This window comes from Bicyclus anynana, chromosome 1 (genome assembly GCF_947172395.1).
Source record: "Bicyclus anynana chromosome 1, ilBicAnyn1.1, whole genome shotgun sequence".
Lineage (NCBI taxonomy): Eukaryota > Metazoa > Arthropoda > Insecta > Lepidoptera > Nymphalidae > Bicyclus > Bicyclus anynana.
In genome coordinates, this window is record NC_069083.1 from 7,200,226 (window position 1) to 7,218,791 (window position 18,566).

General features: G+C 36.0%; 1 long non-coding RNA gene across 1 annotated transcript in view; it reads left to right on the forward strand.

The window, feature by feature from the left end:
• Positions 1-12,513: 12,513 nt before the first annotated feature.
• LOC128198073 (uncharacterized) overlaps positions 12,514-18,566 on the forward strand; it is a 47,489-nt gene continuing 41,436 nt past the window's right edge. Inside the window, exons 1-2 of the long non-coding RNA XR_008250814.1 lie at positions 12,514-12,599; positions 12,708-12,779. This is a non-coding gene — a long non-coding RNA (uncharacterized LOC128198073). The remainder of the gene's footprint in view (positions 12,600-12,707; positions 12,780-18,566) is intronic.

An 18,566-nucleotide genomic window follows, 5' to 3' on the forward strand; every position in this document is an offset into this window, starting at 1 on the left:
TAGACAACGAAGAAAACTTATACTACAGAAAAGATTTGACACTATTGTATGCGTCTATTAATAGAGTTATTGAAAATCTGAATTAAATTAGATAGTATAGGACAAACTTCAAAATATAATGAAACTTATTCAAGAAATTTAAATATCTCATGTCTCAAACGATGAAGGAAAAACATCGTGAGGAATCCTGCATACCTGAGAATTTTCTTAATTCTCAACATGTGTGAAGTATGCCAATCCGTATTGGGCCAGCGTGGTGGACTATTAGCCTAACTAAGCGGAGACTCATTCTCAACAATGAGCCGATTAACAGGTTTACATATTCGCACTCTCAGAGGCATGATGGTGTACCATTGCCGTCGACTATAACAGCTAGTTATTGAGAATTCGATGCAAGAAATACTAAGTAGCGTAAGTACATTTGTAATAATGAAATCTACGACTCAAACTCTGGACTTCATGATTCGTAACCGCACAAGTTAACCACAATCCATCTACGTATTAAATGGCTTGATGGTTCTAGAAGTTGCAGAATACATAAACACGTGGAAAGGCCTCTACTGCCCTTGATCCCTACAGTATGAATAACAACTGATTTTATCAGGTTCTGAAACTGGTTCTTACTACGTTTTTGCCTTTTAGCGTTCTTTTATGTGACTGATGACAGATTGTGTGTAAAACTGCGATGTTACCAGATGGTACTATAAAACTGCGATAATCGTAAACGATAGTCGATAACGTTTTGACCTAGAACCTGTAATTGGCTTTGAAGAGAAACGATAAGTTTGCTTACGGTACATAAATCGATTGTATGTTTCGACCATAACTCAAATAGGTCGCCCTACATACTATTAATCCTTATTTAAATCAATGTTATCAATGTTATTCACGTTAGACATTTAATTTGAAGGTATCGTGATTTCGAAAATTCTTTGATACAAGATTTTATGAAGGCTGAAGTGAAGAGATGTGATAGGGTGTGGGTTCGAATCCGGTCCGGGGCAATGCACCTTCAACTTTTCAGTTGTGTGCATTTTAAGAAATTAAATATCATGTGAAGGAAAACATCGTGAGTAACCTGCATACCAGAGAATTTTCTCAATACTAAGCGTCTGTAAAGTCTGCCAATCGGCATTGGGCCATCGTAGTGGACTATTGGCTAACTCCTCTCATTCTGAGAGGAGACTCGAGCTCAGCAGTGAGCCGAATATGGGTTGATAACGACATACTATTAATCCTTATTAGACATTTAATTTGAAATTGTCGTAAATTCGAAAATTATTTGATACTCGATTTTATGAAGGCTGAAGTTTGTCAGCCTATGTTTTTTAGCTGTTTGTTAATGGAATTTCTACCGTGGTGGCTTTGGGAGCGTTACTTTCTTACCTACTAAAGTAGGTAAGCGTCTGGACCCAACCCCAAAATCCAATTATAAAAGACAGGTCCTTCTACAGAGCTGTAGGTACATGAGTACTACGTCTCAGTCAGGTATTGACTAGACAGGAAGAGAAGTCTAGAAAAACAAGAAAATGTAACCTAATCACATAATACAATGGATCGTTCAGTGGATGTCCTTTACGATGCGGTGAAAAGACGAGAAATTCCTTGTAGAATACGATAAAAAACCAGTTGAACCTGTTTGTCAAGTGAATTACCATGGATGACGCGATGGCTGCGAACTTTTTTCAACAACAGTTATAGGTTATTTGTTGCACGCGGCGTTTGAATTTGCAATTATATCCGTAACCTCGTAAAATTGTCCACGAATGCTAAATGCTTGCCCTCGAGTGAGACGCAACTTGAAGGGGCACTGCTAGGTTTATTTTAACTGAGGAAGGTCGTCATTAACCGTTTTGGTAAGAAGGTAGAGGTCATCAGTAGGTATTTGCTCAGGGTAGTTGTAGGTACCAACAATTCTGATTATGCATATAATACCTATACATATAGGTAAGTATTCTTTTTCGTAATTTAGTCCTGATTATCTTTTACTAATATTATAAAGCTGAAGAGTTTGTTTGTTTGCTTGAACGCGCTAATCTCAGGAACTAATGGTCCGATTTAAAAAAAATCTTTTACTGTTAGATAGCCCATTTATCGAGGAAGGCTATAGGCTATATATTATCCCCGTATTCCTACGGGAACGGGAATCACGCGGGTTAAACCGCGGGCCGTCAGCTGATAATCTAAAAATCAGCCATATCATATCATACACCTTGTCGACCAGGGTCGCTATTCCTAATCTTTTGGGACTCCAACGTCTCTCGGCTGTTAGAACTGTGTGTAGCAGCGTCCAAGGCCCGTGACTTAAGCGACTCGTTGATCTATGTCAGTAACATTGGTTCTTCTGAAAACCTCCTCATTTTTTTTTAATACTTTACAAGTTAGTCCTTGACTACAATCTCATCTGATGGTAACTGATGATCCAGTCTAAGATGGAAGCGGACTAACTTGTTAGGAGGAGGATGAAAATCCACACCCCTTTTCGGTGTCTACACGACATCGTACCGGAACGCTAAATCGTTTGACGGTACGTCTTTGTCGGTAGGGTGGTAACTAGCCACGGCCGAAGCCTCCCACCAGCCAGACCTGGACCAATTAAGAAAATCTCAATCGACCCAGCCGGGGATCGAACCCAGGACCATGTAAATCCACCGCGCGTACCACTGCGCCACGGAGGCCGTCGAAAGGCCTCATTTTTAATTCGATTACGCAGAGATACCCTGAGCATAGCAAACAAGTAGGTATACCTATGTGTACCTACTGTGTATGTAGATATTATTCTTTGATATGTTGATGGAAAAACTAAAAAAACTTCAACTTTTATTTGTTACCTACCTTGTTAATTACATAAATTTAAACACTATGTTGTGTAATAAGTAATATGCGACATTGATGTAAGTAATAAAAGAAACTGATTGAAGACATTGTATTAACAAGAATGAGTTTGCAGAATTAAGATAGAAAATGTAAGAACATATATTTTTTTTTTAATAAATCGTTGAAATTGAATGACCCTTGCATATTAATTAATAATTGTTACTTAATGTTTACGTTACATTACGTGATTAAAGTAATTACAAACAATATTACGAGTATGTCCTTATAAAATGTCGTAGACAGACGTGGGTGTAGTAGTAAGAAAAAAACTATGAAAATATTGACGTAAACCAATTATGTGTAATATTAAGGAAATTATTGATACGTTAAGTATTACAATTCACAATTTGCAATTTACGTATCCAATAACATTAAGTAATACGACTTTTAGGGTTCCGTACTTCAAAAGGAAAAAAACGGAACGCTTATATGATCACTTTGTCTGTCTGTCCGTCCGTCCGTCCGTCTGTCTGGCCGATGGAAGGCTTCAGCCGTGGCTTGTTACCATCGGCAAACCATTGTGGATTTTCATCCTGCTCCTAACAAGTTAGCCCGCTTCCATGTTAGATTGCATCACTTACCATCAGGTGAGATTGTAGTCAAGGGCAAGGGCTTTCTTGGTAAAGAATAAAAAAAGCAAATGAGCAATGTATACCTATTAGTAGCTTTGATCCCGAGCCTTAGCGAGGAGCTAAACAGATACAGAGTTGTTTGTGTCTAGCGACGTGCACATGTTTTCTGTCACTTAACAGCTCAACAATTTAGCTATTTTTTTAATATATGTTAGAGATTAACTATTTGTGCCAGTTTAGCAAACCCATTAAAAAAAAAAAAAAACAACAGTGATTTTTCTACAGGAATGTACCTTATGTACTTATTCATATTGGATCAATGGAAGTTGGGACCTGAGTTAGTGACTATTTGCTGCAATCTGGTAGAAGAACCACCAGTACTGTCCGTACTAAATACGCTATTCAATTTACTTTCTCTACCTGTGACAAAAAACGATTAAAGTCCTCGTAGGCTTATACGTACACAAGTACACGAACTACGTGACTTTACACTTGATGTTGTAATAAAGTCAACAAAACAGCTAAGAAATAATAAAAATATACGCGGACATGCATTATTTACAAGTTAACAGTATTATAATTATTGTTCACACAAATTCCTGAAACAAAAAGTAAAAATGTAATAAGTAAGTATTAAGTAGATCCGTGATTTAATTACATTACAATTACATTTTGATATTAATTGCGTAGCTTAGTAATTAATGTAGACAAGGCCAGTAAGACTTCGTCTGAGCAGAAAAAGTACTTTGAATGCGGGATCTCCTACATATAACTCGTGCACATTAACTTGACACCTATACTGCTGAAAGCTGCCAAGCACAGCTATACAAATACAGTACAAACATCATTCGAGCCAGGCGTCAAGTTAATCAACCCGAGCTGTACATACCTACCTAGCTTTTCTTTTGCTTTCAAAATGCAAATACGACGGGTTCGTGTATTACTAAACTTCACAAATTATTATCTGACGATACGATATCTATAAAAAAAACTATAACAAACAGACAATAGCAAGACAGTCAGATTTTATCACACAAAATTATTATAAATGCGAAAGTTTGTGTGTGTGTAAGTATGTATGTTTGTTCCAAAAGCGATTTGGGTGAAATTTAGAATGGAAATAGATTTTACTCTGGATTAACACATAATTTCCCGGAGAAATCCATTATTCCCGAGGGATTTGTGAAAAACTGAAATCCACGCAGACGACGTCGCGGGCGTCCGCTAGTAGTACAATACTAGGGGAACTTCAAAAAAAGGAGGAGGTTTTCAATTCGACGCGTATGTTTCTATGACGGCCTCCGTGGCGCAGTGGTATGTGCGGTGAATATACAAGACGGAGGTTCTGGGTTCGATCCCCGGCTGGGCTGATTGAGGTTTTCTTAATTGGTCCAGGTCTGACTGGTGGGAGGCTTGTTACCACCCTACCGACAAAGACGTACTGCCAAGCGATTTAGCGCTCCGGTACGATGTCGTGTAGGCCGGAAGGGGTGTGGATTTTCATCCTCCTCCTAACAAGTTTGCCCGCTTTCATCTTAGATTACATCAACACTTACCATCAGGTGAGATTGTAGGCTAATGTGTAAAGAATAAAAAAAAAATTAAAAAAAAATGTACCTACTTACTCACTGCTACGATTTAGTTACTTACTATCTCAGAATACAGAAGAACAAAAAAAGTTATAGGTATATGAAAAAAATATATTCTGAGTGTACTAACTTTATTTCGTGCTATAGACGAAACTATTACAGACACAGAAGTCAGAACATAGATGAAGCACTAGGAGCTAAAGCGCTAGATGTTTTGCTAGTTACTACATTTACTACAAACCCCTAAAATTTAATGAGATTTAATCTAAATACTCAACACGTTAGGTTATAATATAAAAAGTGCTTTGTAAAAAAGTTAAGTACTTTTAAGAATAATAAAATATTGTCTGAATGGAATTAGAGGTCTAATTAATAACAATCTTAAATTCGTTACCTAACTTACTTTATAATTTTTTATCTATTTTCATTTTTAGGTAGATACATAGAACTAATCTATATAGGTACATTAAAGTTACAAATATGTATGCATAAGAATAATGAAATACCTTCAGCGAATCTTGGAATAATTACTTAAAGGAACCATAGTATAGACACAGAAAACATAGACTCGACCAGACCAGAAACTCCCTCCTAATAAAAATACACAATTCTCTCTTTATAAATTGTTCCCGAGCAGTCGAAGTACTAAACGCGATTATAGTCCTTATCACCCTCGGATAAAGTCAATAATAGATTACTAATACAATAATAATACATACAGCTATATCCCGTCGCGTTCCATAATACACAGCCGCGGACCGACATATCGCCGGAACTAATAAGGAAGTGAAAACGTATTACAAAGTACACAGCTCAGCAGTTGCAAACTCTAATACTTGTCATTATGCTAGGTATATTTTAATATGTTATATCTAAATAGGTACATACTGCTGTTATGTTACAGTTTAGCATTATGGTTGTATTTAATAGTGATAACAAATAAATGATACAGAATATTCACAGTGACATGTTGCAAATAGGTTAGGTTCGTTTTGGCCATGTTAATTTTCAGGCCCACCTGTTGAGAAGTTTTCCCAATAGGTGGGCCTGAAAATTAATACGGCATTACTGAGGTCATTGAGCATGGTACTAAAGTAATCCAGAGTGTCTGCCATTATGACTATATCGCCCGTGAACCGCAGTTGAGTGATGTACTTGCCGTTGATGTTGATGCCAAGTCCGTCCCAATCCAGAAGCTTAAAGACGTCTTCCAATGCGGCGGCAAATAGCTTCGGAGATATCACATCTCCCTGACGCACTCCTCGCTGCAACTGAATTGGCCTCGTAGTCTGATCCTGAATACTGACCGGCATAGTGGAGTTTTCGTACAAGCACTTCAATTCAACGCTTGCATAAATGCCTGTAGTCTATTAGGCATCTCTGTAATGACCATCCCAAGTTTTCACCAAATCGAAGGCTTTCTCATAGTCCACAAACGCTAGGTAGTGTATTTATTCCTTACACCGGATCTCGAAACATAAACTACTATTCCAATGTATAGCGTGTCGACTGGAAATCATATCTGTTCGAAATAAATTTAACTTTTGTAATCACATCATCATCAGTCGATAGACGATCACTACTGGATCCTGCAATCCAGCATCGAAAAGACGGAGTCGATTAGAGTCCAAATATTGGATACATTTTCCCATTTATATTTTTGTTTTCATCTCTATTCTCTATAAGTCCTAAGTCATCATACAAACATCTTACTATGAGGAAGGTGAATTAAATACTGATCATTCGCTTTGTAAACAATTGTTGTACTTGTTTAGATGTAGGCAGTGTGTATCGGCTTGAAAGAAATGGTTGCAAGTGACAAGTAATGCTGTAGTGCTGGAATGGCGACCCTGCACTAGTAAACTCAGTGTTGGCCGACCCCCCATTAGGTGGACTGACGACATCAAGCGAGTCGCAGGGATTCGCTGGATGCAGGTGGCTCAGTATCGTGATGTTTGGAAGTCCCTACAAAAGGCCTATGTCCTGCAGTTGACGTCCATCGGCTGATATGATGATGATGATGATGACAAATAAACCATATTATTCTTTGATTGAAAGGCGTATGACAATTATTGGAAATGCATTGCAAAAAGTTCCTGACGAATGATTCTCTGTTGAAGGATACGTTGACCATTTCTGATTGTCAAATAGTAAAAAAGTAAAGGATTGGAGAGATCACTCTCAACAAAAAAATGACTAACTTCATCTTCCATTACATACAAGTATGTACATAATGCAATGTGTTATGCACGTGAATTCGTCACGTGTTTTGAAATGTGCAATCGTTTTTTGTTTTTTCCTTGAAATAGGTCATACTATATGGGAAAACACTGACCTGATCATTCGACTTACGTCGACTTCACTTACCTAGACTACTTATTACAAAATCCTACCCATTACTGAATTCTATTGAATTAATAGATAAAATTGGTAACTAAGCAAATTCTAACAGGTATGTCCTATGATTTTATAAAATCAAAAAATCAAAATCAAAAATCATTTTTATTCATTATTAATCATTTTCATATACAAATAGAATTCGTATTTCCGCAAGTAGGTACCTAATGAAATAAACTTACCAAATATAATAGGTAAGTATAAGGCGATAAAAAAGCAGGAAAACACAAAATTACTTTTATGAATAATAGTTTCATATTTTTGGTCATTATATTACCTTCATAATATTACCATATATGGTAAATAAATCCTAAATTATTATATTTATGTGTGCTAAATGCAGGAAGAGTTTTTTTGTATTAAAATATGGACAAATATTGCATAAGCAGAATCTATTCCGAACCGCTGCCTAGTAGATTACCACGCTTTGAAACTGCTTGTAAAGTAGATCTACCTGAGCCTGAAATAAAGGAATTTTAATTCAATTTGAAACTTATCTATTGTCAAATCAATAATTCTGTATTTTTCATGTAAGGAGACCTACTTTGCAAGGACCTATTTTCAGATCACGTATTACTTAATGTATAGAGAATTTGGATATGCGATAAGTATTTATATTTTTAGGTTATTATGGATAGAATTTCTGCAGTAAATTCAGATTCAGAAGCGTTCTTATTCGGAATCAAGTGCACTTCATGATATATTTATTATGTTTAGATGTTAAAATAAAACTAACCCAAAACATTCGTACATTCGTGTCTGGAATATGAATGGTAGTAAATTTGGCATAGATTATCATAAATCGCCGCTTAATTTGATGGTCATGTCACCAGAAATACTTGTTGTACAGTAATATAACACTTATTTGAATAACCATTGTACTGAGAATACGCTAGAAGGTATTACACACGTCACAAATACCATAGGGTGTACGATATCTCACAACAACATTAGCTAACAATCTCTTTGTACGTATTACTTATATGGAATTATCGCCGGACATACCTCTAACAGATAATGCAATGTGGTAGGTCAGCTCCAGTTGCATAATAAAGCAATAATTCCAACGATTTATCGGTGAATATTTTTTATAATACGAACTATTTCAATTCTAGATTGTAGTTTCAAGCTTGTGGAATTTTTTAAAATAGGTAGGTTAAAATAAATAAATTACTATTTTGACTCTTTGACGGCCTCCGTGGCGCAGTGGTATGCGCGGTGGATTTACAAGACGGAGGTCCTGGGTTCGATCCCCGGCTGGGCAGATTAAGATTTTCTTAATTTGTCCAGGTCTGGCTGGTGGGAGGCTTGGGCCGTGGCTAGTTACCACCCTACCGGCAAAGACGTACCGCCAAGCGATTTAGCGTGTAGAAACCGGAAGGGGTGTGGATTTTCATCCTCCTCCTAACAAGTTAGCCCGCTTCCATCTTAGACTGCATCATCACATACTAACTTGTAAAGAATAGAAAAAAAAAAGAAAAAAGACTCACAAAGAGGTCCCAGGTTAGTTAACATTAAACTTAATTTTGGTGTTAGTACAATTCATAAGCCTACTTATACCTACTCAAAATCTATGACAGGATCGTCTTGTCAGTACATGAATCATAGAACAGTGATTCAAATACTGACAGTCGAGCCTGTCAGCAAACGCCCTCAGTGTGCCTAGTGGGAGTTTATATTTTCATACTATTACTATCACGTTGACGTAAACGCAAATTTATATGGAATTGAAACAGTTGTGCAGTAGTGCCACTAGATGGCGCTGTTTCAATTCCTTAGAAAAACGCGTTTACGTTACATGACAGTAACAGTATCAAACTGCCATTAGGCCCTCTGGACGCTCCTGGAACTGGCCCGCACTCTGCGTAACAGAGATGTGCACCTGGTTGCATAGTTGCATAGAAGCAATCCACACGCGCCTTGGCGAACATACCCGAAGCACAAGGTTAAGGGAAGCTTAGAAATTAATGAAAGAAGGAACTTGAACTGAAATTTTGGTATCTGTTAGCGCTTAAGTTTCAAGTTGGATTCATAACTTTCCAAAGGATTTTTGTTCAAGACAAAAAGTCTATCGACTATTGACACCCGTGAATTGTTATCAATTTCGAACATATAGCTAAGCAAATTTTTATTATCTTCTACAAAATAGAGGTATGATCCAAACTTTATAGTCATCATCATCATCATCAGCCTCTTGTATAGACTGGTCTCGAGCCGCCACCATCCAGCGGCTCCCTGCAACTCGAATTCTCAAACCGATTCGAACTTTGGGTTCGAATCGGTGTGAGAAGTTTTTTTTAGTAGCCTACCAAAAGTAGCGTACTCTGATTTTAAACTTTTAAAAAAATAATGAAGATCACTAACGTGAACAATAATATCAAACCTCGTGGCTGCATTTTTCCACATCACGCACTGTAATTGGTTTTAAGCCAATAAAGAATTAAAATTTTAAGCAAGGTTAGGTAGACCTGCAGACTTTACTTCAACGAAATGTTGATAATGACGCTAGTCAGAATGGCATATCTGTCATAAGCAAGGCCATTAAAAAAGAAAGAAAACGAGACAAATAATGTGCTAAGTCACGCATTAACACATTTTAACCGACTTCTAAAATGAGGAAGTTCTATGCTCAACTGTATTTACAGGATGTATCTGTTATAAAGTACAGAGTACAAGAGTATTGTTGTGTGTGTAATACGAAGTATGTACGCATTTTACACGTACTTGTTAAGTTTGTTCATAAACTACATCTAAGTACATTGATTGTTATTGATTTATCTCGACTGATCTCATCATCGGTTTACCGCAACGATAATTGATGTTAGTTAGATACTGGTATTTTCCATTTGCCAAATAACCAGCCGCTTTGTTAAAGCATTGAACTTGTAAAACTTTCCTTCTATTAAGTTTATTCTAAAGACGTCATAATATCGTGTAGAGGTAAGTAGGTGCTAATAAATCATTTAAGAGTTGCTTATGCGAATCTAAATTATCGAACCTTCTAGTCTACGTCTAAAGGCAACTGGTTTTTTTGATAACGTAAATATTATTGATCGAAGAGTGACGTGAATAATGTTTTTACCTAGGGTAGGTTCTATACGTACAATTATACAAAATGGAAAATTCCTCCTCCAATAGGTTTAATTACAAGTTTACAAGTTTATAATGAATGATCAGGATCTAGGATTCCATCACAGTGGCATGCATCTAAGAAGTGCACGAATCATGAGTGAACCTCAGACGTTTTTTGGACTAATTTCGTACTCAAATCCACCAACAAAATTGTCTAAGTAAACTCACACATTGAAAATATTTAACACCAATAAATATATCCTGTGTACTTACATTACGCACAACTATAAATTTAAATCTATAAAATATACACACGAGTAATTTTAACACAATGAAACATCGATTCTATTAGACGCAGTTTGTAAGCACGTTAGATCGTGATCATATACTTTTATTAGAGGAGTAACATCTAGCGAGGCAGGTCCTATGGTAATTGGTCTGAGGTGTTAACACATGTGTATTGCGTTAGGAATTTCATTTTCTAAAAAGATTCAATTTTCAAAAACTAGTAACAGCCTTATATGATTAAGATATTTTTAGCTTGGAAAGTTCGTTGATGATACTACCATCATATGCGGGCGACGGGGGGGAAAGACTGCGCAGGTGTAAAATCGTGCGTGCGGGGAAGTGAGGTGCATCAGTCGTGGGGTTCTTAGGGGGATTTTTATGGGGATCTTACACGACCCCCGACACGCGCGGACCATCGACCCGCGCGGAGTTACGAACGAATTTGCCAAGCTATAATTATGATGGTAAACACGTCACAAGCCTACATTCTATCGTGGTTACCATCCCAATTCCTACCACGATAAGACCTCATCAGGTCACAAAGCTACTCATTCCTACAGGTCGTTTGGTAATGTTCATTACCATACGGGTAACCCGTGCTTTTTTCATTTGTTCCATGTCATTGGCAACAAAAATTCAGGCTATTATAAGACAGTTTTTAGGAGTGGGTCCACGCCGAGGCCAAATCTAGTGCCCAGCTTCAATTAAATATATTACTTACCAAGTTTTGTTAATACTTATCATGGTCATAGAAAAAGTATTGCATGCCACTGCACGTAACTATCAATTGTAGCACTCGTGCTGTCTATAGTGCGATGGACCTCATTACACGACAGTGGCATAAATAACTATTGCACCAATTTAGAATTGTTTCCTTATATCAAGACGCATACCAGTGCATAGGTAATCTACTTGCAATGTCCATCGGGCCGTCTTGCGAGGCCCATGTCGCAACACTACGTGCGACTGACTCTAAGGACCTCGCGTCACCTCTCCGACCATCGTAGCAAGGCTGCGCCCCACCAGTTTTATAAAGGACGTAGATACACTGGAGTACTCTAACTAATAAGCCTAACTTAAATATTTGTAGAGTATAGATTTTAAACTTATTTCGTGGTTGTTCATTATGATTTGTAGGTTTGGGTGTACTCTTCTATAATAAGATCCCCAAGACTGTGATGGACCTGCCAATGCATAGCTTTAAGCAATGTGTTAAAAAACATTTACTTAGTCGAGGTTACTACAACATTGATGAGTTCCTCAATGATAAAGATGCTTGGAGGCCGTTGGATCAGCTTCCACCTTCACACAGGAAGTAAAACTATAAGAAATTGTAATTGTTATCAATTGTAAATTATAATACTGTATGATTTTTTCATTTCAAAAGAGCAACTGTTGAGTTTCTTGCCGGTATCTTCTCAGCAGAACCTGCCTTCCGAACCGGTGGTAGAATCATTACAAATAGTCAACTTACGTGTCAAAAGTGCTTGTAAACTGAGCCTACTTGAAATAAATGATTTTTGATTTGATTTGATTTGATTATTATTTAAACGGGTACATACCACGATGTGCAAACCAAGAGGGCGCCGCGAAACGCCTTATAACAAAAGCAATGTCGTGAGTGTGGTTTGCCTAAACAAAAACGCGAGGTTGTTGAAAAAAGAAAAAGAACTAGAAAGAGGGTAGATCGATTCTGCCCCTAGCTGATGTCAACTTCGCATCTCGCAACTTCAGTCCCGTCGTGACCACGATCCACGCAACTGGGTCGAAATATCGACATTAAAAATCTCGTCGTTTTATCGTGGTATGTACCCGTTTAAATAATAATCATAATCATTAGAGTAAAATTATTATCACATTAATATTCCGTGGTGCTAAACAAAGAAACTTATATTCCGATTGATTGTTTCAGAAAATAGTGGTATAAGCGTTTGCAAAAGAACCTCCTCCTTTTTGAAGTCGGTTAAAAAGAGATATAGCTAATGTAAGTAGGCATTAAACTTGTAAATTACACTAATAATTTTTATATTGGCAAAATATCCAACTCTATGTAAGTATAAGTTCTATGTAGTAAAAGGCTAAATTTACTAAAATAAAAAAGTTATATTTTATGGTGGGAATCTATACTAATATTATAAATGCGAAAGTAAGTGTCTGTCTGTCTGTTACCTTTTCACAGCCATACCGCTGAACCGATTTGGATGAAATTAGGTATACAGATAAATTGGACTTAGGAGCAGAACATAGGATACTTTTTATTCCTGTAAAGTCCAAGGTACTCGCGGGATTTGTTTAAATACAATTTCACGCGAACGAAGTCACGTGCGTCCACTAGTAAACGAATATATCTGAAAGCAATGAAAAACTTAATCAGCACAATAGGGATGATGACAGTTTTTTAATTTGCATATAAATTAAGAGTATGCTATTAGTAAAGCAATTTTGTAAAAGTAACAGGGTATCTGCGATCATTACTTTCGGAGCTACAGGGATTTAAAGGGTCAGATTTGCGGCGCTGCCGCGGATCCCTGAAAAACGCCCCATACAAAATGGTACGAACTTATGACGTCGTAGGCAATTAATGATCGTTAGATTTGTATGGGCGTTTAAACAAAATTACTAATATCTTTGTTATTTCTGCGTTTATGTTTATAGTTCATATATTAAAAAATGTCACATTTAATGTAAGGAAGCTAAAACTGTATGAATTTTCATCTAATTACGATAAAATATTTTTAATAGATTTTGAAATTTTATAATCTTATTTATTTTGCAAATATCCAGTCAATCTTTGCTTTTTATGTATAAATTAGTTAACATTGACCTCATTTACCCGAATGTATCATAAAAATCAATATATTCAAACCTAGTCATCATCCCCATTACATAAGAATGACGTAAAATTATAAAATTAATTATACATATGTTAGGTACTCCTAAGTAACGTTACTCGAAACATCTTTCAAGGGTTTTTACTTGTTCAATGTAAATAAGTCTTAACAATTACTACAAGGCTGCGTTTCATAATAAAGAAGTCATCAGTTCATTATCACATTGAATAGAACGATCAAAAATAGTGCGAGGTAAAAATATACAGCCCATTGTTTGGTTAACGAAGACTGATTACAACCGGAACTGGAAACGCGACAGCAAATTAATGTTAGGACGCGACCACACGATGTGTTGTGCGCGAGGAAATCCGCGCGATTTTGAGATGGATTTTCTTCTTTTATCTTCTGGGTTTCTTCCGCACTTTTGGGTTTTGCGGAGATTCTATGTGTGGCTGTGCGCAGTGACGTGCATAAGCCTTATAAGCGATATTTTTCCAATAGTTAGTCATCATTATCATATCAGCAGATGGACGTCCACTGCAGGACATAGGCCTTTTGTAGGGACTTCCAATCATCACGATATTGAGCCAACTGCATCCAACGAATCCCTGCGACTCGCTTGATGTCATCAGTCCACCTGGGGGTCGACCAGCACTGTGCTTTCTAGTGCGGGGTCACCATTCCAGCATTTTGAGACTCCAACGTCCATTGGCTCTTCAGCTTCGCAACTCGTTGAACTATGTCGGTGACTTTGGTTCTTCTGCGTATATATACAGGCTAGTAATGAGTCCTAAAGGATAAGCAGTGGATTTCGCTGTTATTAGTCCTGCACGATTGTGAGTGCGTAGGTTTATATTGTGTGGTTGTTGTTCTGTTAAAGAAGTTTTCAAATATTTCCAAAAACTTTTGGATCCCTTATTGGATTTATCTGCGTAAAATCTGACAAGGTCTGTGTAAGCCCGCAAATAGACAATTTAGATATAGTAGTCAAAATTTGTTCAATTTACTTCTAGACTTCGAAAGACTGACGTACAAGCTATTTGAGAGATTGATTACTTAGCTTAACAAACATGCAGTATCGTCATTTTATTATCATACTATACTTAACGGTAATACCGTTTAACAGACGATCAAAAATCAACAACTTGGTCCGATAACAGCGTCATTTTGCAAACGGTCCAAATACCTGTTACATGCGTAAGAAGAAACCGGTTTGATCTAATAAAACAATCAAGAGTGAGCGTGGAACCTACTAGAGACTACTGTAACGTAGGAAAAAAACTAGTTTTACATTTCTTATGGATAATTTAAATCTACGCAAATTTAGTGACGTCATATCACCGATTGGATTAAGAAAAATTTAAATAACGTTGCTAAAAGGATGTAGAGAATAATCATAATCATCGTTCAATCAGTCAAGGAATGTGAATTGATGGGCTTTTCCTAATACTTTTCTAGGATCTTCGATAACAATAGTCCTTGGCCGCCTGTAACCCGTTTGATTACATTAGTCCTTCGAACTAAGTGCCTAGTCTCTTACCACTTCAGCTTTACACGAGCTCCTTTCATCTCCGATCTCCTTATTTTTTTCTTTCATCATGTAAAGGAAAAAACAATTAAAATAACAATTTCCTCTAATGTGAATTTTACCAAGTCGATACTGAGATCGTTTCAATACATAAAACAAAGATTGATCGGTTGAAATAATTCAATTTAGGAATTAAAATTTTTGAAAATTGGTTTGGTAGTCCTTTGTTATTCTGCAAATTATCGTAAAGACGTACCTAAACTACCGTCAAAAGAATTAACTGCGATACCATACAGCAAAGAAAGATATTGGAAGTAGTATTAAACGAGTAAATCATACAATTCAAAGTCTTCTCAGACTGCATTGTCGCTTAAAATTAAATGTGAGATCGGAATCAAGCTTATCATAGAATAATTTAAATTAAGTAATTCAGACATTCACGAGCTTTCACTTTTAAAAATTGCACCAAAGTGCCATTTTTACGAATAAAAACTTTGGAAAAAATTAACTGCATATTGTAAGTATAACATGCAAGGTTATAGACAATAACATAACATTAAATGCGTAATAATTATGTAGTAGTGGTTTTCTTGAACCTGTTTTGTATGACGTCAATGGAAAAGCCATCAGAATTTCAGTTTTATGGACTAGTTAGTTATTGGATTACATTACGTTATAAATCAAGATATTTTAATTAGATGCCGACCTGAATGACGTTAGAGAATATTTTTAGTTTGAAACAGATATACATACCTATCTAATTTTAATAGGTTATAATAAATTAACTTGTTAAAAGGTATAAAATTAGTATTAAATTCAAGTTAAAACTATTTTTGAACATTGTGTCTTTGTAAAAACCCAGTGTCAATTTTTAGTTAGTAAGCAATGCCGTGATAATTATGCGGTCATAGACTTAGATAGTTACTTGTAAAACCTGTTTTCAATAATCTTATATATATCTGTTATCTGTCGGTGTATTGCTAAGTAACTTCAATTTTAAGTTTTGGACTAATTATCACCAATTCTCTAATAATATTTACCCCTGATGGAGAGTATGTTAACCAGTTTAGTACTACAACTATCAATCCATATTCGGATCACTGCTGAGCTCGAGTTTTCCCCCTCCTTCCTTCCGAGCTCTTCTCAGAAGGAGTGGGTTAGGCCACTAGTCCACCACGCTGGCCCAATGCGGATTGGCAGACTTCACACACGCAGAGAAATAAAAAAAATCTTTGGTATGCTCACGATTTCCTCACGATGTTTTTCCTTCACCGTTTGAGGCACGATATATAATTTCTTAAAATACACACAACTGAAAAGTTGGAGGTGCATGTCCCGGACCTGACTCGAAGTCACACCCCCCGGAATCGGAGGCAGAGGTATCCACTGGGCTATCACGAGTTACTGTGATGTAAACTACGAGTAAGCCTAAAGGAAACTTTGACATTGACTTATTTATTTGACTTTGTTGGGATTTCCTTCATTTCAAGAAATTATTCCTTAATTACAAAGATGTTGTTATGTCCGTTGGTGATAGATCCATCTGCCTCAGATAGAACATCCGTCGTCCTACCTATATTTGAACCAATTATAGCATTGTCTATTATATTCTTTATAAACATGAAATAACTTTAGCATGTTACATTAAATAGAAGTACTTACCTATTTCAAGTTATCCAATTATAAAGTTAGTTAAAAAGCCGTCATTCCATCTTCATTATCATTTTATTAGACACTAGCAATTATCATATTTTAATAATTTTTCCTGCTCAAGTAAAAAAGCCAATTAAAATTTTTGCGGTCAAAATTTTGTTGAATTGCGCTAAAGACAACTGGTTCAACACAAAGATAAAGATACTCGTATTTTGTTACCGCCTGTCTATACATATATTCTCGTAATCCGTTGATTTATAAGTTAATATCAATATCCTGAATTGATAAAATAACTAAGCTAGGACCTTTCGCGCATTATTTTTTATCGAATATTCAATCTACGCTCTCATTTTTATCTGCATTAAAAATTATAATACCTAGTCAATAGTATAGTTACAGTTACAAAACAAACAAACAAACAAACAAAGGGTATACGTAATGGTAGAAAAACATAGATACAGCCGAACGTAGAACCTCCTTCTTTTTGGAAGTCGGTTAAAAAGGTATGAGATATTACACGTAATATATGTTTTTTTACAAATGTGCTTGACCTCAGACTGAACAGGGTAAATGACCAAACACCATGCTACAGTTACAACCTACTTAACGATAATGATCTATGAGAACTTTCAATAAATTATTTTCTTTTTAATAAAATCAAGGTAATAAAATAACTTAACAATAATTAAATTAACAATAAATTAAATTCTTCTTATATTAGTGTAATAGCTGACGCCACGCGGTTTCACCCGCATGGTTTCCGTTCTCGTAAGAGCATGGGGATAATATTTAGCCTACAGCCTTCCTCGATAAATGGACTATCCCAACGCTGAAAGATTTTTTAAATCGGACCAGAAGTTCAGTAGTTAGAAATTAGCGTATTCAAACAAACAAACTCTTCAGCTTTATCTGTACTAATCTATACTCTATACTAATATTATAAAGCGGAAGAGTTTGTTTGCTTGTTTGTTTGATTGAACGCGCTAATCTCAGGAACTACTGGTCCGATTTGTAAAATACTTTCAGTGACAGATAGCCCATTTATCGAGGAAGGCTATAGGCTATATATTATTTTATTCATTATATTTAGGCGATTTAGCTGAAATTTAGAAAAGAAATAGATTTTACTCTGGATTAACACATAGGCTACTTTTCATCCCGGAAAAATTCATGGTTCCCGTGATTTGTGAAAAACTAAATTTTACGCGGACGAAGTCGCGGGCGTCTGCTGGTAATATTAATATAGACTAGCGGACCTTAGACTTCTTTATCCAGCCCTTACAGTAGTATCGCTGTAAAATGGACTAATTTTCTCCCGATTTCCCAAATTTTTCCTTCACTGCTCTGCTCCTATTGATTGAATTCATATGAAGAATTATTGTACCAAGTTTAATAATTATTAAAATCCGTCGAATAGTTTTTGTTTCTATAACGAACAAACAGACAAAAATTTTACTGATTGCATTTTCGGCATCAGTATCGATCACTAATTACCCCCTGATAGTTATTTTGGAAATATATTTCATGTACACAATTAACCTCTACAGATTTATTATAAGTATAGATATAGAAGATAAGGAAGTATTCGACAATCCCAATTCGAATAAATCCATTCAAAGACAGATACCATTTGTGTAAGTGTTTAAGATAAACGCATCATCGTTAAGTTAACGACAATGCTATTTTCTTTAATTTGACGATTCAGAATAGTTATACTTACTTATCTACTATTTGTCAGATTTATTTTATTTTTATTGTT